The sequence below is a fragment of the Symphalangus syndactylus genome, chromosome 10 (genome assembly GCF_028878055.3).
Source record: "Symphalangus syndactylus isolate Jambi chromosome 10, NHGRI_mSymSyn1-v2.1_pri, whole genome shotgun sequence".
Classification (NCBI taxonomy): Eukaryota; Metazoa; Chordata; class Mammalia; order Primates; family Hylobatidae; genus Symphalangus; species Symphalangus syndactylus.
In genome coordinates this window covers 39305943-39323124 of record NC_072432.2, presented here as the reverse complement: position 1 = coordinate 39323124, position 17182 = coordinate 39305943, and the positions used below count along the sequence as shown (strand labels likewise).

The following is a 17182-nucleotide window of genomic DNA, read 5'->3' as shown; positions in this document are numbered from 1 at the left end:
TGCCACTGATTCTTAGTCATGAGTCACTCCCTCCAATGTAGACAACAACCTGGGACACATAAGTCTTGGCTTTGAGAGATAATCAAAACCTAACTCCATAGCTGGGTGTGATGGCATTTGCCTCCAGTCCCAGTTACTCAGGAGGCTGAAGCCAGAGGATCACTTCAGCCCAGGAGTTCAAGGCCATAGTGCACAGTGACTGAGCCTATGAACAGACACTGCACTCCAGCCTGGGCAACATATCAAGACACTGTTTATACTTTTTTTTTTTTTTTTCTAAGACAGAGTCTCACTCTGTTGCTCAGGCTGGAGTGCAATGGTGCAATCTTGGCTCACGGCAACCTCTGCCTCCCGGGTTCAAGTGATTCTTTTGCCTCAGCCACCCGAGTAGCTGGGACTACAGGCATGCACCACCATGCCTGGCTAATTTTTGTATTTTTAGTAAAGGCAGGATTTCACCATGTTGGCCAGGCTAGTCTCGAACTTCTGACCTCAAGTGATCTGCCTGCCTTGGCCTTTCAAATTGCTGGGATTACAGGGGTGAGCCACCATGCCTTGCCTACTTTTTTTAAAAGTAGGAAAAAACAAACAAACAAACAAACAAACAAACCCTAACTATGGAATAACTGATCAGCAATGCTTGTAGAAAAATCTTTTGATCAAAAGGGGGATGTATCAAAGTTGTCGGATCAAAAAGGAGTCACTTGTGTCAAACCCTGAAATATGAAGCCAGAGAAGGCCACAAAGCGAGGGTTGTCATGCTTATATACCTGATAAGAACTATCACAAAAGACTGACTGCAAAAACCACAACCTTGCACAAAGGCCATCACAACCATACACAAAAAGTATTTCTGTGAGTACATCTGCCTAGCAACTGCCTGTCCAGCCTTGCACTGATGCCACCTTTGTTATTGATTCTTGTAATGAAGAATAATTGTGTATAGACACTTATGTAATATTTTCATTTTTTCTTTAACAACTCTTGTCTTTCATTACCTCCCTGAATATGCACACCATGTTCCCATTGCTATGCTCAATCCCAAATAAATATTATCAATCCTGAATAATTATCAATAAATATTTTAAAAATATTTTATATGTAATATATGTATATAAAAATATATATTTATAGTATATATAAATATTTATAATATAAAAGTATTAATGTTATACTCTTTTTTGAGACAAGGTCTCATTCTGTCACCCATGCTGGAGTGCAGTGGCATGAACATGGCTCACTGCAGTCTTGGCCTCCTGGGCTCAAGTGATCCTTCCATCTCACCCCTCTGGGTTGCTAGGACTACAGATGTGCACCACTATGCTTGGCTAATTTTTTAAAAAATTTTTGTAGAGACAGGATCTCCTTGTCTTGCCCAGGCTGGTCTCGAACTCCTGGCTCAAGTGATCCTCCTGTCTTGTGAACCTCCCAAAGTTCTAGGATTACAGGCACTTACACATGAGCTACTGCACCTGGCCCTATTTATATATTTTCTTAATCCACCCATCTGCACACTGAGTGTGTGTGTGTGTGTGTATGTGTGTGTATTTAATTATTTTTTATGCAGTTTCATGTTTTTAGATCTTAAGTTTAAATCTTTGGATTATTTAGCAATTTTTTGGTTTAATGTGTTATATAAAAACCTTTATATAATGTGTTTATATAAAAACTTTTACTCTGAACTATTATCCAATACTACCATGATGTTTTCTTTCTTTTAGTTTGTGTACTTATTTATTATAGTACACTTTTTCCATGGTTCATTTATGAGCAGTTCTGTCCAAATCTGCTTTTCACCCAAAAAATTTTGGTGAATTCTGCTTGACTGTCCACTCTCTTTTTACCTGGAAACTGTAAACTATACCATAATATTAGGAATGGGTATATTCTCTTTGTAATAACATCTACATTATACTCTGTGTTATGTAGTATGTACAAACAGCTTCTGGAACCAGAATGTCTGATTGTGTCTGTTGCTTACCATCTGTGTGCCCTTGGACTTCTTCTTTTTTTTTTTTTTTCTCTTCCTTTTTCTTTCTTTCTTTCTTTTTTTTTTTTTTGAGACAGAGTCTTGCTTTGTCGCCAGGCTGGAGTGCAGTGGCGTGATCTCAGCTCACTGCAACCTCAACCTCCGCCTTCTGGGTTCAAGTGGTTCTCATGCCTCAGCTTTCCAAGTAGTTGGGATTACAGGCACGCACCACCACACCCAGCTAATTTTTATATTTTTAGTAGAGACAGGGTTTCATCATGTGGCCAGGATGGTCTCGATCTCCTGACCTCATGATCCACCTGCCTCAGCCTCCCAAAGTGCTGGGATTACAGGTGTGAGCCACTGCAACCAGCCGCCCTTGGACTTCTGAACTTTTCTGTGGCTCAGTTTCTTTATCTGTAACAGGAGACTAGTTAGGATTGAATGAGTTAATGCTTATAAGATGTATGAAATGGTTCCTGGTACACAGTCAAGGCTTTGTAAGTTTTAGAATTAGGATCATCCCCTTCTATGGCTTAAGAGAGAGAGGAAGAGGGCTGAAGCTATGGGAAGCTTGAGTATTTTGTGGGTCTTGGTTTCTGATTTAGAAATGAACTCAGTCTTGCTCAGAGACTGTGTTCCTAACCTCTAATGTTTTTGTCTCTCTATTTTTTCTTCAATTTAGTCCAAATTCTTGTGTATTTGAGTGATGTTTTTCAAAGTTTAAAAAAAAATTTTAAATTTTTTAATATAAAAAACTCCAAACATTAAACAAAAGCTGGAGGAATAACAATAAATCTCATTTACCCATCATCCAGTTTCACTTTTTTATGGTATTTTTATTCCATTTTTTTTAGAATAGAGACGGAGTCTCACTATGTTGCCCAAGCTGGTCTTGAACTTCTGGGCTCAAGTGATCCTTCTGCTTCAGCCTCCCAAAGTGCTGGGTTTTGAAGGCATGAGTCACCATGCCCGGTTTTAATGTTTTAATTGTTATAATTAAAACACATCCAGTTTTAATTGTTATTGTCTTATGGCCTTCACAGTTCTTGGTATGTTGGAAGGATTACTTGAACCCAGCAGTTTGAGACCAGCCTGGATGATATACAGAGACCCTATCTCAAAAAAAAAAGTTATTAGTATAAGGTTGAGAACTCTTCCCTAGTTTCCACATAGATGGTGCTATTGTTCCTAGCACCTAGGAGAAGGAAGCTTTGTGGGTCTGTACCTATTCTTTCAGATTTGCTGTAGGTCATAAACCCAATACTTGAGCTATAATGATTTAACCACTTTTTCTTGCAACTGTAGCAGCTCATCAGGCTGTTATAGCTATCTTATTCTCTTTATTTCCACTCTAATTGCCCTACTTGGACCTTCACTGCTTTTCATCTGAATTATTGCAACAGCAGCCCAATTGGCCTTCCTGTATTCAGACCTCTATATTCAGTCCACCCTTCATACTGTTGAAAGTTTATTTTTTTTTATATCACAAGCCTAATTATGGCACTCTGTTCTAGAAGCCAAGCAATTGCTCTCGGTTGCCTATAGAGTAAAATTCAAATGGTCTTTTTTTCCACAAGAATACGAGATGGGCCTTTTCAGCCCTTCACTAGAGTATCTTTCACTATATACCATAGTTACTCAATTCTAACATGCCATTGATTATATGACTATATATTATGATTGTATGTCATTGATTTAACAAACATTTTGGGTCAGGGACCAAGAGGCACAATGGAACCTACACATCACTGATAAGATACATTGTGATTTCACAATTATGAAAATGTGGAGACATATTCAATGATTCCTGTAATCACAGCAACAGTATTAAGGTAACAGCAAGAAATGGATGGCATATTAACCTGCGTAATTATAGGAGATTTTTAGTAAGGTAATTATTTGCAAACATGGGCAAAGTTTAGGGAGCCAACAGGACATGGTATAGTATTCCCAGCTGGCTTTAGGGTGGGTGGGGGACTGTTGCAACTGAATATCTAGGTATGAAGGCTAAGGGGAAGGAACTCTGCCAGAACCCAGAGAGAAAAGTGTACAGAGCAGGACTCTAGACAAAAGTTGTGGACTTCAGTAGAGAGAGCGAGTGAGCCACGGAAACATGGTAGGGAAGGGGCCAAAGGAATAAAGATCTTGAATACTTCACTCTCTCCCCACCCTCTTATCTCCAAGCTAGCTAAACCCATCTTGAATCCAGAGGATAAACAAGTCCACCAATACAGGTAAGCTTCCCAGGGCACAAAGCATGATGGAGAAGAATGGAGCACAGTGGGGAGGGAAGCCAAAGGCTAAATGGACAGTGTCAGGTACATCCTCCATTCCATTTACTCTCCATCTTATTTTATTTATTTATTTATTTATTTATTTAAGACAGAGTCTCACTGTGTCACCCAGGCTGGAGTGCAGTGACACAATCTCGGCTCACTGCAATGTCTGCTTCCTGGGTTCAAGTGATTCTCCTCTCTCAGCCTCCTGAGCACCTGGGACTACAGGCCCATGCCACAACACCTGGCTAATTTTTTGTATTTTTTTTTTTTTTTTTTTTTTTTTTTTTTTTTAGTAGAGATGGGGTTTCACTGTGTTACCCAGGATGATCTCGATCTCCTGACCTTGTGATCCACCTGCCTCGGCCTCCCAAAGTGCTGGGATTACAGGCGTGAGCCAGCACACCCAACCTACTCTTCATCTCAAATCACAGATTAAATCTCTACATACCTGAATATTTGCCCGCTTGCTGTTTATTTGGCCTTTGAGCTCAGCTTAATTTTCACGTTCTCCATGAAGCCGTCTCTGACTTGTTTAGTCAATTTGTCCTCTGATGTGTTCCCATAAAACGCCACTTAAAAGATTTAAACTTTAGATGGTCCAAAAGGAACCGTTGATGTCAGGACAACCATAAACCAAATTTCATCTCACGGGGAAACGTGAGATTGGATGAGTGACAAAAGAGGCTTTGAAAATGTAGAACTGGGAGTGATACAAGGAAAGAAGAAAGTCCCAAGGAGAGCCATCCTCTTTTGTTAGTGATGAAACAATGAAGGAATACAGCACAGATGAAGATGAAGTTGATGGCCTAGAGAGGAAAGATGTTTTGCCTACTCTTGACCCATAAGAAGAAGGAGGTGGAGGAGGTGGAGTGAAGGAAGAGGAGGAGAAAAATAGGATGTCTACAGAAGCAGAAAGACAGTACTAACAGAGGAGGAGGAGGAAGAGGAGGAGAATGTCTCTAGGAGCAGAAAGACAATATCAACAGAATAAGGCCAGGCGTGGTGGCTCACGCCTGTAATCCCAGCACTTTGGGAAGCTGAGGCTGGCAGATCACGAGGTCAAGAGATCAAGACCATCCTGGTCAACATGGTGAAACCCCATTTCTACTAAAAATACAAAACTTAGCTGGGTGTGGTGGTGTGCCGCTGTAATCCCAGCTACTTGGGAGGCTGAGGCAGAAGAATCGCTTGAATCCTGGAGGCAGAGGTTGCAGTGAGCTGAGATTGCGCCACCACACTCCAGCCTGATGACAGAGTAAGACTCCATCTCAAAAAAAAAAAAAAACAAAAAAACAAAAACAAAAACAAAAAACCCAACAGAATAAATTGCAGACTGATTCCATTGTTCAGACAGATCAACCAGGGACAGTGGTATTCAGTTCATTTGTGAATCTCAATTTTGAAATGGAGGGAGACAGTGAAGTAATTATGGAAAGCAAACAAAATCTAGTCTCTTTTCTACCGCAAAATGAAATGACTATCAAACTTCAAACCCTAAAGGTTTTATTTTTTTATACCGGGAACTTTCACGTTCTCTACTCAGTGAGACTTAAGGCAATTATTTATATTTTAAATTACTTAAGTAATCTGGAAAAGGGAAATGTTTCTTCATTCTTAGGCTCTATTCAGCAAAAGCCAAATCTGAAATTTGTACCATTTCTGCTGCGTGTTGAATTAGTGCTTTGGTTTAAAATGATCTTTTAAAAAAGTTAAGGACATCCTAGAGCTTCAATTGCCAATTTAAAAGTTAAATTATCAAGTTTGTCTTATTTGTGTATTTAAAAAAAAAATAGAGGCCGAGAGCAGTGGCTCATGTCTGTAATCCCAGCACTGTGGGAGGCCAAGGCAGGTGGATCACCTGAGGTCACGAGTTCGAGACCAGCAGTTCAAGCCTGGCCAGTGTGGCGAAACCCCGTCTCTACTAAAAATACAATCATTAGCCAGGCATGGTAGCAGGTGCCTGTAATCCCAGCTACTGGGGAGTCTGAGACAGGAGAATAGCCTGAACCTGGGAGGCAGGGGTTGTAGTGAGCTGAGATCATGCCACTGCACTATAGCCTGGGTGACGGAGTGAAACTCTGTCACAAAAAATAAATAAATAAATAAATAAATAAATAAATATAGACAAGTTGCTGATTAAGGCTAATTGAAGCTAATAATCCCACAATCTCAGATTTAAATGAAGATTTTTTTTTCTCCTAGATTTTCTCATGTTATCCCTCACATTTATGTATCTAACCAGTAATTTCACACTAAGGATGGTTCGTTGTATAATAAAAGGAGTAAGATGGGAAAAAAAAAGATTTAAGCTTTACACTTTCTAATAAGTTGTCTATATATCTGTCTTTGCTGATATATCATAAACTCTTTAATAGTAAGGGACATATTACAATCACTGTGTCTTTCCCCTTTCCCTGAAAACACACACACCCGCCTGCCACAATGTCTTCTACTTAGAATCAAACACTTCAGAGCTGGAAAAAGTCCCAGAAACATCTAATCCAATAATCTTATTTTATAGGTGAAGAAACTGGGCTCAAATCAGTGTTGGTAAGGGCTCAGTAAATGCTAACTGAAGTGAAAGTGAAAATTCAGCCCCAGAAGATCAACAAGTAGCTTCAAGAGGCCTTTGAAAACAAGCAGAGAAAAACACTTTGGTGTGGTAAACTTATGGTGCCCAGTCACCTGGAATGTGGTCTGTGATTTCGCTTTTCACTCAGGTTTTGCTCTTATTTTGTAAGAAGAATGAAATAAGCTAATGCATGTCAAGTATCTTAGCTGAGGGCCTGGGACATGATAAACTTGGAAATTGGGGCCAGGCATGGTGGCTCACGCCTGTAATCCCAGCACTTTGGGAGGCTGAGGTGGGCAGATCATGAGGTCAGGAGTTCGAGACCAGCCTGACCAAAGTTGTGAAACCCTGTCTCTACTAAAAATACAAAAATTAGCCAGGACTGGTGGTGCGCGCCTCTAATCCCAGCTACTCAGGAGGCTGAGGCAATAGAGTTGCTTGAACCCAGGAGGCAGAGGTTGCAGTGAGCCCAGTGGGCGACAGAGCGAGACTTCGTCTCAAAAAACAAAAAAAAGAAAAGAAAGAAATTGGTTAGTTCTAGGAAGATTACAGTGAGATAACTTTCAAGAATTTAGACATAATAAAGGAAATAAGGTTTTCCTCTGATACTTGAAACTTAAACACAAATAAATTACGAAACATTTGTACAATCTAATAATATGTACTTGTTAAAATGATAACATACATTTGCAGTTATTGACATCGGCAAATGTCTGTGATATATTTTTGAGTACATAAAGTAAGTAACAAAAATGCATATACTTACAGCATTTTTTTTTTTTTTTTTTTGAGAGGGAGTTTTCTCTTGTTGCCCAGGCTGGAGTGCAATGGCGCGATCTCAGTTCACTGCAACCTCTGCCTCCCGAGTTCTCCTTCCTCAGCCCCCCGAGTAGCTGGGACTACAGCCATGTGCCACCATGCCCAGCTAATTTTGTATTTTTAGTAGAGATGGGGTTTCTCCACATTGGTCAGGCTGGTCTCAAACTCTTGACCTCAGGTGATCCGCCTGCCTCGGCCTCCCAAAGTGCTGGGATTACAGGCGTGAGCCACTGCACCCAGCCATTTTTTTTTTTTTTTTAAATTAAGGGAGATCTAAAAGGATGTTTTCCAAAACATTAACAGTGACTTTAACTGAGTAGTATATGTCTGGTAAATTTTTACATTCTTTATTCTGTAGCATAATATTTAAATGTTTTACGACCAGTTTGTGTTGTTTTTAAAATCAGAAAATTAACGTTGTTTTCATGTCAAAAGCAAAAACCAATAATGGGTGAAGTCACCTCAAATAGCAAGGCTCTAAACCAATTTGATTGGACTGTAAAAGATGGATTAGACTGTAACAGCATTAACATATACAAAGTATGAATGTGTTGGCGAGTAGGGGACGTGTCAGCTTTTGAAGCACTGAATGCAAAGAATCAGAGAAACAAACTTAGGCAGTGATGATCCATGCACTGTGAAAGAAAGGGAGAATCATAGCCAATGGGGAGGCCTTATTGACAAGGGGTATGTATCTCAGGCATTCCCAGCCAAATAGCATTGAATTATAACAAAAGAGAGACAGTGAGAGGAGAAAAAATACAACAAATATACCAGGTTATAAATGAGAAAAGAGATGCACTCAAAAATCTGAAAAAAAATTATATTACATGAGCACGTAATATGCGACTTTATGGCAAAATTTTGAACAAATTAGCCAAGAAGAGTCATGACCAAATAGACTAGTAACAACAGAAGTTGTTGAGAAGATGGTCAAATAATTAACTCTTCCCAAAACAAACTACACAAATGGTTTAACTGATAAACTATTTTACATCATATTTCAGGGAACAGATATCATATATTCTATTTAGATATTTTGGAGCAAATAGAAACAATGGAAAACTTCTCAATATTAGGAGGCTAAGATGACTCTGTCATCAAAACTGATTAAGAACAGAAATTAAAATGGAAAATAATTCCAAATAAAATATTAGAAAAATATACCAGTCATGTCTCAAAGTGAGATTTATTTCAATAATAAAAAATAATCTGGCCAGGTGTGGTGGCTCATGCCTGTAATCCCAGCACTTTGGGAGGCCGAGGTGGGCGTATTGCCTGAGGTCAGGAGTTTGAGACCAGTCTGGCCAACATGGTGAAACCTCATCTCTACTAAAAATACAAAAAAAATTAGCTGGGCATGGTGGCGTGCACCTGCAATCCCAGCTACCTGGGAGGCTGAGGCAGGGGAATTGCTTGAACCGGGGAGGTAGAAGTTGTAGAGAGCCGAGATCTCGCCACTGCACTCCAGCCTGCATGACAGAGCAAGGCTCTGTCTCAAAAAAAAAAAAAAAGAAAAAAAGAAAAATAATCCACTTGTTGAAAGCCTGTCATATGCATGTATATGTTATATACAAAGTCAATCACATTAAACAGTTAAAGGAAACAGTTCATGAATGCATCTAGATAAATGCTGAAAATATATTTAATACAAATTAAGTGCCAACCTCAGATTCAAACTAGAATTGCAGGCAGCTCCCTTACCATAATAATAATTACTTATATGAAACCAACAACCAATGTCATACTTAACAATGAAGTACTACAGGCGTTCATCTGAATCCAGCCCTGATTTCCACTCTTTTCTTTCTTTTTTTTTTTTTTTGAGACAGAGTCCCACTCTGACGCCCAGGCTGGAGTGCAGTGGCGCAATCTCAGCTCACTGCAAGCTCCACCTCCTGGGTTCACACCATTCTCCTGCCTCAGCCTCCCGAGAAGCTGGGACTACAGGCACCCGCCACCATGTCTGGCTAATTTTTTTGTATTTTTAGTACAGACCGAGTTTCACAGTGTTAGCCAGGATGGTCTCGATCTCCTGACCTCGTGATTCGCCTGCCTCAGACTCCCAAAGTGCTGGGATTACAAGCGTGAGCCACCGCGTCCAGCCTCCACTCTTTTCAAAATCTTTACCAAGGTAATATTTGTATAATTTACTATGTGGTTTAACTTAAGTAAAGTTTATGAAGATGGCCCAGAAACTTAAATACCTACAGGGAAAGGCAGGGTGCATAAATGGATGAAGTAGCCAGGATATTATAAAATGTTCTTTGCCAGTGCTATGGTTTGAATGTGTCCCCTCCAAAATCCATGTTGAAACCTAATCCCCATTGTGGTGGTATTAAGAGGAGGGGTCTTTTGGGAAGTGATTAAGTCATAAGGGCTGTCCCCTCATGAATGGATCAGTGCCTTATAAAACGGCTGGAGGGAAACAGCCTGGGTCCTTTTGCCCTTCCCTCCCTTCCTCCATGTGAAGACACAGTGATCAAGGCACCATATTGGAAGCAGAGACGAGGGCCCTCACCAAACACTGAACCTACTGGCACCTTGGTCTTGGACTTTTCAGCCTCCAGAACTGTACAAAATATATTTCTATTATTTATAAATTACACAGTCTCAGGTATTTTGTTACAGCAGCACAAATGGACTAAGCCATAAAAAAGAAAAAATACAATCTTCTATTTCTAAGAAACATATAACACGTTTGTATAAGATCTTATTTTCCTCTGAACTTTACTGCAATAGATACAGCAACATAATTATAGTAATAAGTAGCAATTGACAATAGCACGAATGTGGGAAGCTCTACAGGTTGATAGCCACTCTGTGCTTGATGCCAGAGAGAGCACTTGCATCTACAGGTAAGATGCTGAGGCAGAAGCAGAAACACACACACAAGGTGAGCTGGAGGTGGACTCTGTGAGCTCCAGTCTTAACTTGCTGGTATCTGTGTACCATATCTGTTGTAGAAATAAGGGGTGGGCCCCAGGGATGTGATTGAGGCATCATAAGTGTCTGTTTACACTGTCCATTTATGAAATAGAATAAATCATTCCAAAAAAAAAAAAAAAGTCCTGGCTCACACCTGTGATCACAAGGTCAGGAGCTCAAGACCAGCCTGGCCAATATGGTGAAACCCCGTCTCTACTAAAAATACAAACATTTGCTGGGCGTGGTGGTGGGCACCTGTAATCCCAGCTACTCGGGAGGCTGAGGCGGGAGAATCACTTGAGCCCGGGAGGTGAACATTGCAGTGAGCCGACATGGTGCCACTGCACTCCAGCCTGGGTGACAAGAGTGAAACTCCATGTCAAAAAAAAATAAAAATACAAAATACAAAAATTAGCTGGGCGTGGTGGTGTGCACCTGTAATCCCAGCTGCTCAGGAGGCAGGAGAATCACTTGAACCCGAGAGGTGGAGGTTGCAGTGAGCCGACATGGTGCCACTGCACTCCAGCCTGGATGGCTGAGGGAGACTCTGTCTCGAAAAGAAAAAAAAAGAAGTTTAGCTTTTAGCTTTTTAAAACATATTAGTTCAAAATCTTTTAAGTTTTTTTTAAACTTAAACTGAAAAGTACTCATACATAAATTAAAGGTGTAATAATAATGATCACATATACTTTGCTATGTGTCAGCTGGTTAGTTGTTCCAGAAAGATTATGGTGAGATAACTTTCAAGAATTTAGAAATAATAAAAGAAATAAGATTTTCCTCTGATACTTGAAACTTAAACACAAATAAATTATGAAACATACAATGTAATAATATATACTTGTTAAAATGATAACATGCATTTTTAGATATATGTAGGCAACATTTTTAGGATATATGTGTGAAATCTCACCCAATCCTCACCACAATCCTGCGAGACAGGCACTATTATTATTATTATTGTTTTTTTTTGAGACGTACTCTCGCTCAGCCCCCTAGGCTGGAGTGCAGTGACGCAATCTTGGCTCACTGCAACCACCGTCTCCTGGGTTCAAGAGATTCTCCCGTCTCAGCCTCCCGAGTAGCTGGGATTACAGGCACACGCCATCATGCCCGGCTAATTTTTGTACTTTTGTAGAGATGGGGTTTCACCATGTGGGCCAGGCTGGTCTTGAACTCCTGAACTCAGGTGAGTCCACCTGCCTCAGCCTCCTAAAGTGCTGGGATTACAGGCGTGAGCCATCACGCCCAGCCTTTTGTTATTGAGTTCTATGAGCTACTGACAGCTTTCTAAATTATTCTAAGATTCTGGATTTCAAAGATGTATTACTTTTGAAAAAAATTTCTGTAAAATTGCTGAAAACTGCAAGTCTATAATTATGCATATTAGACTAAGCAGTTGGCTCTGACACAAATGAAGTGGATTTTGTTTTTCTCATCTCAACAGTATTTTTAATCATTATGTTTTCACTTGCTAATGTCTATAGGGATGTCTTGGTTCTCTTTCAGTGGCGAAGACAGCATATGTATTTGTGCATTACTTGAAGATCTTCCACTCTACCAGATGAAACTGAGAAAGGACAATGTACCAAATAGTATCCAAGCACAGAAGGGAATCTCAATCTGAAGTTAGGTGAATTCCCAACATGAACGGGGATGTCTGGCCCAACAGGAACCACTTTCATAAGGAAAAATTTCCCTCTTGGGAGAAATCACGTTGAAGAAAAGCTGAGTCAGAAACAAACTTGTGTTTGTAAGAGAGCCTTCGTAGGAGGATAATAGTGCTCTGTAGGCAGGCTGGTGGCTATCATTCAGCTTCTTATCATACACAAGTCCCCTGAGTGGGTGTCTGGGACCTAGAGAAAGAGTGGTCTGTAAGTAAAAATTGAAAGTACTGTTTCACTGAAAGTTGTAAAACACTGATGCCACTGATTTGAATTCCTCCTGCAGAATTGAATCCAAGAGGAAGAGAAGCATCCTTCCTTCACGTGCCTTTGTGGTGGTGCTTGGTGAGAGATAGTGGTGAAGGCATTGCCTAAAGAGAGAGGCACTAACAGGCAGAGGAGTGGTTGAGACCAGTAAGAACTGCCCTGCCTGGTGGAGCAGAGGCAGAAGCTGATGCCCAGGCTCTGCAGCATCTATAGGGAACTTGGTGCCTGCAGTGCTCATCAAATGATCCAGAGGCCTCCTTGAACACTGCAAAATCCAGAAGAAATTACCATGCCAACGGAGCAGAACCAGATCCTTTGGGAAACACAGTGCTGGTGGAAGAACTATAGCTCCAGTAAGCAAATGTGGTGCCTGGTGGGTGGTTGCTGAATCAGTGTGTGTTTGTGAGCATATGTGAGACACCCACTGAAGATGCCTAAAAACATCTCTAGAAACTGACATTTTAAAAGGAGACTGAAGTCCTGCATTATGCAGGTGCTGTGAACCTGTGACTATTGGGTTATTCCAGTTAATGTGACTTATTTGTATCCACAAGCTAGTGGAAGCTGGGTGCTATAGTTTAGATATTTGTCCCCCAAAACCTCATGTTGAAATTCGTTCCCCAATGTTGGAGATGGGGCCTAATGGAAAATATCTGAGTCATGGAGGTGGATGCTTTATGAATGGATTAACCTCCTCACTGTGGGGGTGGTGAGTTCTCGCTCTCTTAGTTCCCATGAAAGCTGGTTGTTAAAAAGAGCCTTGCAGGGTGTGGTGGCTCATGCCTGTAATCCCAGCACTGTGGGAGGCTGAGGTGGGCGGATCACCTGAGGTCAGGAGTTCGAGACCAGCCTGGCCAATATGGTGAAACCCCGTCTCTACTAAAAATACAAAAATTAGCCGGGTGTGGTGGTACATGCCTGTAATCCCAGCTACTTGGGAGGCTGAGGCAGGAGAATCACTTGAACCTGGGAGGCGGAGGTTGCAGTGAGCTGAGATTGTGCCACTGCACTCCAGCCTGGGTGACAGAGAGAGACTCCATCTCAAAAAAAAAAAAAAAAAAAAAAGAACCTGGCACTTCCTCTCTCTGTCTCTTTCATTCCTCTCTCACTGTGCCTCTGCACATACCAGCTTCCCTTTGCCTTCTGCCATGAGTGAAAGCAGCCTGAGGCCCTCACCAGATGCCCAATTTTGAACGTTCCAGCCAGCAAAGCCGTGTGTTAAATAAACCTCTTTTCTTTCTTTATAAAATACTCAGCCTCAAGTATTCCTTTATAGCAACACTAAACAGGCCAGGTGTGGTGGCTCATGCCTGTAATCCCAGCACTTTGGGAGGCAGGGGTGAGACCATGTGTTCAAGACCAGTCTGGGCGACATAGTGAGGCCCTGTCTCTACAAAAACAATTTAAAAATTAGCTGGGTATGGTGATGTGTGCCTGTAGTCCTACCTACTCAGAAGGCTGAGGCCAGAGGATCACTTGAGTCCAGGAATTCAAGGTTGCAGTGAGCTATATCATACCACTGCACTCCAGCCTGGGCAATAGAGTGAGATCCTATCTCAAAAAAAGATAAAATAAAATAAAATAAAATAAAATAAAACAACACTAAACAGACTAAGGCACTGAGCAAATGGATCTACAAAATAATCTAGAGATCAGAAGTTGTCATCAGAGATAATGGGAATATTTAGGGGGCCACTGGGCAACTTATGTTGTAATAACAGATAGAAATAGAAAGTGTAATTTCATTTTGTAGTCACAGGTTACAATGTTGTATAAGTTCTTATTTATGACTAAATAACCTAGACTGTGAGAATGTACCAATTTACACTTTGGTCATTATCTCATAGAAGTCATAGGACCAAACGATGTCTTCGTGAGTTGGAGTGGGATTTTATTCCCAAAGAGAAAGGACATATTTATACTATCTTGAGAGTAATATTTGCCTCATGTATCTTACTTTTAACAGCAATATTGAACAAGCTAAGCCTTAAGATAGCTGTCTGCTTACAGTCCCTTAGAAAGGATTTTCCCTATAGTCTTCTTCTAGAATATTACTTCTGTGTGTAGTTCTTTTCTTGTGTAAGACAACTCTGTCACCTTAACCGCAATTGATATGAAGGAGAGCAGTTATCTAATCCAAGGAAAAGCAACCCATCATTTAGTCAAAAACCTATGATTTGTCCAAACATGAAGACTGTTCAATGGAAATAATTGTAGCTAACTAGACTGAAGAATATCACCTTTCTTTGAAAGGAGTTCAACTATTAGCAAAGGCAAAAACTGAAAGAAAAAGAGAAATGTAACTAGTAGAAGCCTGCAAGCAGGAGAAGCCAAGAAGAAGGAGAAGCTAATGCAACAGATGCCATTATGTTGAGCAAAAGAAGAGAGTACACGTATTGGTGACTTATTGGAAGGACAATCAGACTCAGAATAATTGTCTCCATTATAGTGGAGCACAAAATGGAGCCATTAGAAGCTACCCAATTACCAGAACGGCTGGACATCAAGAAGGAATTTTCAAATCTCAAATCACGTTCTGTCTCCTTGAGTCCTGCAGGATAGCTTCAGCATGTCTTTATTCCTGTAACCTACTAGACTCTAGCTACTCCCACATGGCTGCAATGAATTTTACCAGTTTTTAAAAAATCAATACTGATTTAAATAAGGAAAACATATTAGTAGACATTAGTAACACAGCAAAACAAGACTGACAGAAATGAAAATTTAAGAAAAATAAACTAATAAATATTATTTTTTCCTTTTCTTTCTTTATTTATTATAAAGATAAGGTTTTGCTTTATTACCCAGACTGGTCTCAAACTCCTGGGCTCAAGCTATCCTTCTGCCTTGGCCTCCCGAAGTGCTGGGATTACGGGTGTGAGCCACCATGCTCGGCCTTATTTTTTCACTTCTTTTTACCTCGTTGAAAACTGGAAAAGCTGCTAGACAAATTCTAAAAGAGATGTAACACTGGTAAATATTCTTACTCTATGGGTACTGAGCATGAAATTCAAATCTTGGCTTCCAAGTATTTAAGGCAAAAAGAAAAAAAAATGAGAACAAAAATATTTTAAAATATTTAACTTTTATCTTCATTTATTTTTCCCTTTCCTTCCTCTCATATTAGCCAGGTCTGTGCTTTCTTCTTCAAGGTGAAGTCTGTTGTAAGGATGGACATTGAACTTGCCTAGAAAACTGTCTGGTTTTATTTCAAAAGGCTAAGCCTCAGTAAAGGAGAGAAATAGCAGGTAAAGATAAAATGACTTGGAGAAAGCTGAAGTAAAAGAACTTTGCTCAGTTGATAAAACAATACCCACATGCTCTATAATACCAGAGGAACTCGAGTTTTGGACATGAGGACCCTGATCCAGATTTGTGGTAGTATTGCTAGGGAGAGAGCAAGAGACCCCAAAGTATGAAATTCTCAGGCTTGGCAAAAAATACCCATGCTGCAAACGTGGTGTGGAAGCAGCAAAGCGCTACTGGACCTGAAGGGATGATGCAGAAAGAGCATGGACAGGTCTATGAAGAGATGACCAATGACTAGTGGGCCTTTCTGTTACCTCCTTGATGCACTGGCACTGCATAAGATTCCAGAACCAGGAACAGCCCTGGGGAGATTGGCATCAAGCTTAAAGAATGAACAAAGTTAAATTTCTGCATGCTGGGTAGAATCGTGGGTGGGGAGTGTTGCTCAAAATCAGAAAGTATCTTGATGTACAAAATTTTTTGCACATCTATACCTGAGAACTGATATTCCCACCCACTATACGTGAGTTATCAGAAAGACAAGAATCAAGCTCACTTCTGAGTTTCAATGGATCACAGTGGCTGCAAGGAGAGTTAGACTGTTTCTAATCACAAGCCAAAATGACATGTTAGGGAATCTTAGGTAATGGGGTGTTAAAGTAAAGAAGACAAATTTCTGTCTTACAGCCAGTCCTCCCACCCGCGTTGGAATGAATCTGGAAAATCATTTGGGATATTACCAGTTCTTGCCATTGTGTTCTCATGCTGCTGTAGATTCCTGTTGCAGTCCTATACCATTCTGGTGACTCAGCTGCTCTCTGTAGCTGCTATTCCTGCTACTGAGCAATGAACTGACTTCTCTCCATTGTCTTTCTTAGCTTTTGCCATTCATGGTTTCTGACTACTCTTGGCTTTTATTGTCTCATGGCTTCTGATCATTGCCTTTTTTCTGGGTGAGAAAAGGTTGGCTTTGTTCTTTTCTTTTTTTGAATTCTACCCCCATGATAAACTGCTGACCTACTCTGGGTGTTGTACACTCAGCTTTGTAAGAGAGAATATTAATCCATTCATTCAATCATGGCCACCTCTGTTGGGCAAGGCTATCGCTGCTGAATCATTTGCGTATCCCTGGTCCAAGCTGCAGCCAGGGATAGGAGTTCTCAAGCTTTTCTTTTCTCTTTCTTTCTTTCTTTCTTTCTTTCTTTCTTTCTTTCTTTCTTTTCTTTTTCTTTCTTTCTTTCTTTTTTTTTTTTTTTTTTTTTTTGAGCTGGCTTGCTCTGTTGCCCAGGCTAGAGTGTAGTGGTGCGATCTCAGCTCACTGCAACCTCTGCCTCCTGGGTTCAAGTGATTCTCCTGCCTCAGCCTCCCAAGTAGATGGGATTACGGGCTTGTGCCACCAAGCCCGGCTGATTTTTATATTTTTAGTAGAGAT

The 17182-nt window shown here is 40.5% G+C and overlaps 1 pseudogene; it reads right to left on the bottom strand.

Moving 5' to 3' along the window:
- Positions 1-15431: 15431 nt before the first annotated feature.
- Positions 15432-15474, bottom strand: LOC129492408 (uncharacterized; annotated as a pseudogene).
- Positions 15475-17182: the final 1708 nt, after the last annotated feature.